Raw genomic sequence first — 7,197 nt, 5'->3', positions numbered from 1 at the left:
TAGTCTTCCACCATAACTCGTGGTACATACTGAATTGCTCAGATCAATTTCAAGCACTTTTCAAGGATTTTCTAAGCACTCTCAAAATGTTTTTCAAACAATTTTTGGAAGCTAAAATCTACACCAAAATCAATCAGATTCCACTGAAATTTTATAAAATTCCTATTTATTTGTTCAAATATATGAATGTCGACTAAAAAAGAAAAGAAAGACTATATTTATTGTGCTCAGCTCTGCAACATGCCTTAAAGTTAGATATATCAATATATTCTGTTCTTATAATATTTTAAAGTACTTTTGCAAAAAAAGGCCAATTTTAAAACACTTTCTAGTTATCAGGGTGCATACACATCCTTGAGAATGGCATTTAAAGAATGCATATGCACCCTGATAACTTTAAATTAGAAGTCTTACTTATGGCAGGATAGCACAGATTATGTAAGTTCTCTTGGAGCATGCACAATAATTCATATGAAAAGTATGAGAGTGGAAAACTCTTGTGTTGGTGCTCTGTCTTGCATGAAGGGCATTCATAACTCGCATGGTTGTTGACAATATCAGAGAAAATCAACAAGGGAAGGCTTTCAGTATTTTAGAGACAAGTACCTCTAAAATTCGTTTTAACCCAGAAACGTAAAAAATCATCCATCATGTAATACAGCCAAGTAACAATAGGCATAACTGAAATTATACACATTCTAAGATAAACTTTTTAATGCATGATTTATTTCAGAATATATATATATATATATATGCATAGTCATCAACAGCTTTGAACTGGTAGACTGGAGGGAATGCTGCTAGTCCAAAGCACCCACTGTTAACTCTTAAGCTACCTCTGTTTAGTCAAACAGTGAGATTTGACTCACTCACATTTTTGCAGCAGTAGGTTGTGAACCATAAATTCTTCTGATGCTTTGGCAAGTACCTTTTCTACCTGTTTATGCTCGTCCTTGTGTGACGTTACAGATATCTGAAGCAGAATGTTCATTCTCAACCAGGATGGGCAACATCAAGTTTTTATATTTGTTTTCCACTTTATTTTAATGTTCCTGTTGAACATCCTCAAGTTGTTGAGCCTCATTCTTTGGGACAGCTTGAGGTTTTGTTTTTTCCTGAGTGCTCACTGATTTGGTCAGTTTCATGATTTGCTGGCCTTTTCTGATGTTTATGAGGAGGGGCTGAAGCCCCAAGATTATGTCCACCCACAATTTATGACTGAACTACTCCTTTGTGAATTGTTTGTTTGTTTATTTCGGAAAGCTAAACAAGGGTTATACAATTTACGCTACTTATCCCAGAAAGTTAAACAAGAATTATGTTATGTACGTTACTTGTCCCTAACTTATACAACATATAAGTTGTACAAATTTATACTTCAAGAGTATATTCGTTATAGTGGCAGTTATCATAATAGTATATCAGCGAAATTTCTTCTTAATTATTATAACATATAATAAATATACGAACGAAAGACATGCTACATGATACTGTGGTACAAGTCAAAGTATGTACCTAACTGCTACAAGTGTCAATCTCGGTTACTCTGTTCTTGTAAACGTTGACTTGCTGAAAATGTTTTGTGTTATATTAAATCTATTTGAAATCTACTGGAATACTCTTATACGACATTAAGTAAGGAAATTTAGGCTTACCAAGAACGGTTAGCTAAGATCAAGAGTTATATATATATTTCCATTCAGTATTTTCAACGAGAACGTAAAATATCGGTGAATCCTTTTAACATCCAAAGCCTAAGTTGGGTCTTCCACAAGCTCAAGCAGGTGCAACAACAGCTTGCATCCAATATAATGCTGACTAAACGTAGACGTAAAGATACATAGACGTGAGATTGAGTTTTCGTACATACTGAAACTTCCAGGACCTTACTCAACCTTTCCATGCATCAGATACTCCAAGGGAAGCCAGTTAGCACAGAATTCATTGTGGCAAACTGTGACAAGTTAGATGTAAGTGTAAAGACATATATTCAATCTCATCTTCGCCATCTTGCACAGTAACAGAAGATAGTAGTCTCCTGTCTGGTACCTTACAGATGGACTTACTACAGAATATATCATCTTGTTTCTCTTATGTAGCAGGCAAATTGCATTTATGTAAAAAACAATATCCAGTGCTGACCAGATGGAAACAGCGAACAGTTAATTACAGTAACAGTTCTGATTTTGGATGGACACGGAATATTTGGGAAGAGCAACTGAAGGATCCAGCTTGGACATCACTTTTAATGTAAGAAGGTGATGATTCATGACCATCACGAGCTGTCAAACATTGCCCTGATATGCCTACCATCTGACTCTTCTGTAGTCAGTTACGAGTGCAGGATGAGTGTTCTATCATCATTACGAACCACCAAAATGTGCTACATATCCTGTGGTACAGCTAATGGCTCCCAGAGCTCCCAAGAAGACTGTGTAGAACTGAAGATGACATATGAAAGTGTCGAAACTAGTTTCCTTGTCTTTGTGGTAACATTTTGTTCCAAAAACGCGGATTATTTTTACACATTCATTTACCTAATAAACCCAATATTATGTATTTAACAGTACTATAAAGTGATGTCTTTATCAAGATGTCACAATACAAAATTGTGAATTACAAAACAAGTCATAAAAGATAAGTATTTTGCATCTCTGATCATCAGACCACATGGACCTTTGTCAAACAAAGACACCATTTAAAAACAACAATGCTGCAGCACTTCTACAGCTACCACAGCCACACATCTTGAAACACACCAATTTACCCATCATTTGAATAATACAATTTATGAAACACTTCCATCTTTTTTACACACACACAAACAAACAACAACTATTAACCTAAAGAACCTTGGAATCTTGTCAAGACTAGTTGGAGATTATTTTACAGGAGGATGAACAGAATAATGAACAAAGCTAACTATCTATAAAATCCACTGAAAAACTTACCACACCCAAATCAAGAAGATCATTGCCACCAGATTTTGCTTTTGAAAGTCAATTCAGAATGCTTCAGAAGTTAAGCTCAGAAGTAGAGTAGACAGGAAAGAAAGAAAAATTCCCCCACTTTTTCTAGCGAGAAGTGCCCAACAATAAGGATCCATTGGCAGAGACCAACTGATATTATTCCAGACTTATATATCTGAACCAAACTAAATTACAAGTTGTACTTTGATATAAATTGTTTAAATTTTCATGAAGCTGGAATATATCAAGATTGCTATATACAGCTCAGAAGGTCTACTTAAAATTAAAAACAAATTACACTTGAAACCGTCGGTACTTGGTAAAACTCCATCATATTATAATTGAGAAAAAACAAGACATGTGTACGTTTCACAAGTATACCATTTATTACCACCATGGTTTCACCAGTAAAGGCATCATCAGACAGAGACTGAAATGGTTTGTAAACAGGTTTATTTATGTGTTTAAACAAAGAACCGGAAGTTACCTTGATATTTACCTAGAGACAAGTGGGGAGGAACTTAAGTTGGTTTGGTCGTTTGGAACTTTTTGTGGATTTGTTTTTAGACTTCTATTTATCTCTAAAATTTCCATACTGTCTAGTTTTTAAATTTTTTCACAGATATGTAAAATTTTTGGATTTCTTTTTCTGTATCATATTGGTGTTTAGTTTCTGTAAGGTGGGATACAAAGGTTGAATCCACTTCCTTAATTTCCAGCTTCTAGAATGTTCTTTAATTCTCGTTTCTATGGAACGTCCTGTTTGAGGTACAGTATGTGGACATGTTGATTTTAAATTAATGGCAAGTTTGTGAGATACTGGATGTCTTGAAGAAGCATATATGATGGTGTCACAATAAGTCGGTTTTTGAAGATTTTGAAGGAATGTGTACCATTATTTATGTCAATATTTAACTCCATAAAATTAATGTTTCCGTTTTCACCAAACTCCATAGTAAATTTAATAAATTTATTTTCTAAATTCAGAGTTGACATCTGGATCCTGTCCAGAGACAAATCACGTCATCAGAATATCTATACCAATATTTATCATGCTTTGTATAATAATACACTTGCCGTGTTCCATAGTTTGTTACACAGACTTATCACTGTACCCTTGTCATCGGAAGGTAATGAAACTGAATTAAAACAATAAAACAGATTTCTGCTAACAATGGTTATACAACAAAGTTAATTAAAACATTGTTATATATAATATATATATATATTAAAAAAAGAAGAAACTGTCACTCCTGTTTTAAGTTTCTATGCTTATACAGTTTAATACAGCAGGACTTTTCCAGGTTCTTACTTACAACTGCATTTATCTTTATCACATATACATAAATTACAGTCTTTCCTTCTTGTGAGAGATACTGTTTATACCGAGTCACCCTTTCTTATGTTATTTAAACCTCTGCATTTGTCCAAGAGACAATTCCACCCTCTGCTCCATAAGAGGGTGATTCCCTCTGTAACTGCACAGAAGATGCCATCTGGTGATCAAGTACTAAAGTAACATAGTGCTTTGTCATCCTGCAGAAGACTGTTAGGTTCAGAGCTAATAAACGTGGAACGAAACAAAATTAATTATTTGTTCTAATAAATCATTTATGATAGTGTTATCTGTAGATGTTTATCATTGTTTGGTCTAAGTAGAAACATTTATCTGAACAATAGAAGTGTAGTAATATGCAGGAAATGATGTTCTATATCTTCATTTGAATTTTATGTTTAGGTGTGGATCGATTTACTGCAGTGTTACTGGATGGACATTTGTTTCATCTTCTCTTGAACTACCTATAATCTTTTTTAATTTTATATATTTTACTGTACTTTTCACAACGGTATGTCTGCGGACTTACAATGCTAGAAACCGGGTTTCGATACCCGTGCTGGGCAGAGCACAAATAGCCCTTTGGATAGCTTTGTGCTTAACTTCAAACAAACAAACAAAACTTTTCACGTATGAATTATATTCATTAATTACTGTTCATTTTGAACCTATACTAAACTGAAAGAGACTTTGTTCATTTGTTTTAGATTAAAGCCACATTAGGTTATCTGATGTGTCTACCTTGGGGAACCGAACCCCGAATTTTGGCGTTGTAAGTCCGTAAAATTACTGATGTCCCACCAAGGGTCTTTACCTATAGTAAATACAATAAGTGATGTATACATAAATACGACTTTTAATTAATGGCAGGTTAAAGAAAACTTTACTAAAAGGTAACTTGTACGTTAAGTGTAGGCAAGTTTTCAATTGACAAAATATATGATTTGGAAACAGACATTTTTTTGTACTTAACTTTCGCTGGGGGATTTTATTAGTTCTTGTACTTACGTCTACTGATGTGTTACTATTTATCACTCAACTCATCAATATAATCACTTATGTATCTAATTAATGTTTACACCTTCAAGGATTGTTTACTTATCATTTTTGTCTTCTCTTCCTCAACTTAACTATATGTGTAGAAGAAGTTGTTTGATGTCTGTTTACACACATTAAATCTTCATTTCTCTCAGTTGTATTACTTTGTTTGGAAGTCAATGTTTTATAATTGATTTGTCGTTGTTCGGAATGACTATAGATATTTGCATATATTGAGGACGTGGTCTAGTAGTTAGCGTGACGGCTTTCGGAAGATATATCCAATTCGTGCTTTTTAAGTACTACATGAATAAAATACACATATAGCTCTTAAATATCGTGCTTTAAAGGTTTATATTCAATTTCAAACCACTAACACAACTAACAGAAAACTCTGTTTGATGAAACAGTAATTAACTCTCTACTATACAATGCTAGTCTATCAGTTCAGAATTAGGGACTGTTAGCGCACGTAGTCCTTTTGTAACTTCGCGTGAATATTCGAAACAAATTATTTATATTAGAAATATTTCTATATCAAATTAGTGGTCAATCTCCATACATGTCTGATATGTTTTAAAATTCAGCAAGAATGTAATACACTGTATTACAAATTTTTTCTCTAAGTTACATAAATGATGGTCTTTGACACAAAACAATAGATCATCAAGAAAAAAGAAATTTCCTCAGTGGTGAAAACCAGAATCGCTTTTATAAACCATCGTTGATGTGAAATTGTTTAATAAATAGTTATATACTGCAGTATTTTTCTAGAACAAAGCGCTGTATCCTTTCTACTGGATGCTAATTTATCGAATAAATAGTAACACATCAGTAGAGGTAAGTACAAGAACTAATACTACTGGATGCTAATTTATCTAATAAATAGTAACACATCAGTAGAGGTAAGTACAAGAACTAATACTACTGGATGCTAATTTATCTAATAAATACTAACACATCAGTAGAGGTAACTATAAGAACTAATACTACTGGATGCTAATTTATCTAATAAATACTAACACATCAGTAGAGGTAACTATAAGAACTAATACTACTGGATGCTAATTTATGTAATAAATACTAACACATCAGTAGTCGTAAGTACAAGAACTAATATTACTGGATGCTAATTTATCTAATAAATACTAACACATCAGTAGAGGTAACTACAAGAACTAATACTACTGGATGCTAATTTATCTAATAAATACTAACACATCAGTAGAGGTAACTACAAGAACTAATACTACTGGATGCTAATTTATCTAATAAATACTAACACATCAGTAGAGGTAACTACAAGAACTAATACTACTGGATGCTAATTTATCTAATAAATACTAACACATCAGTAGAGGTAACTATAAGAACTAATGTTACTGGGTGCTAATTTATCTTAAGTAATGAAATTGATTTGTTTAAGAGCAAATCCATGTTGGACTATATGCTGTGTCCACCTCGAGGATTCAAATCCCGTTAACTTACCACTCTCCTAAGTAATGAAGTCATGCGATACTACTTAATAATAATAATATCGTACAATATAGTCTCGATGTCCTTACAACGTTTACTGTTTCATTATTAAGATAAAAATTAATATTTTGTTTGAAGCTAAGCACAAAACTACACAACGGGATATCTGTGTGCTGCCCATCAAGATATCGAAACCCGGTTTGTAGCGTTGTAAGTTCGTAGACATACCACCGTGCCACTGCGGGGGCTAAATTAATACTAATACAATCTAAGCATTCTCTCTAAACGTTTAAATCCCATTCAGTACTAGCAATAATAGTGTGTTGAATTTACTATAGAATTGAATGCAGTTGTTCTTCAAAATAAGATTCAAGAAGG

Source organism: Limulus polyphemus, unplaced genomic scaffold, assembly GCF_000517525.1.
Source record: "Limulus polyphemus unplaced genomic scaffold, Limulus_polyphemus-2.1.2 Scaffold7271, whole genome shotgun sequence".
NCBI lineage: Eukaryota > Metazoa > Arthropoda > Merostomata > Xiphosura > Limulidae > Limulus > Limulus polyphemus.
This window is presented reverse-complemented; position numbering follows the sequence as displayed.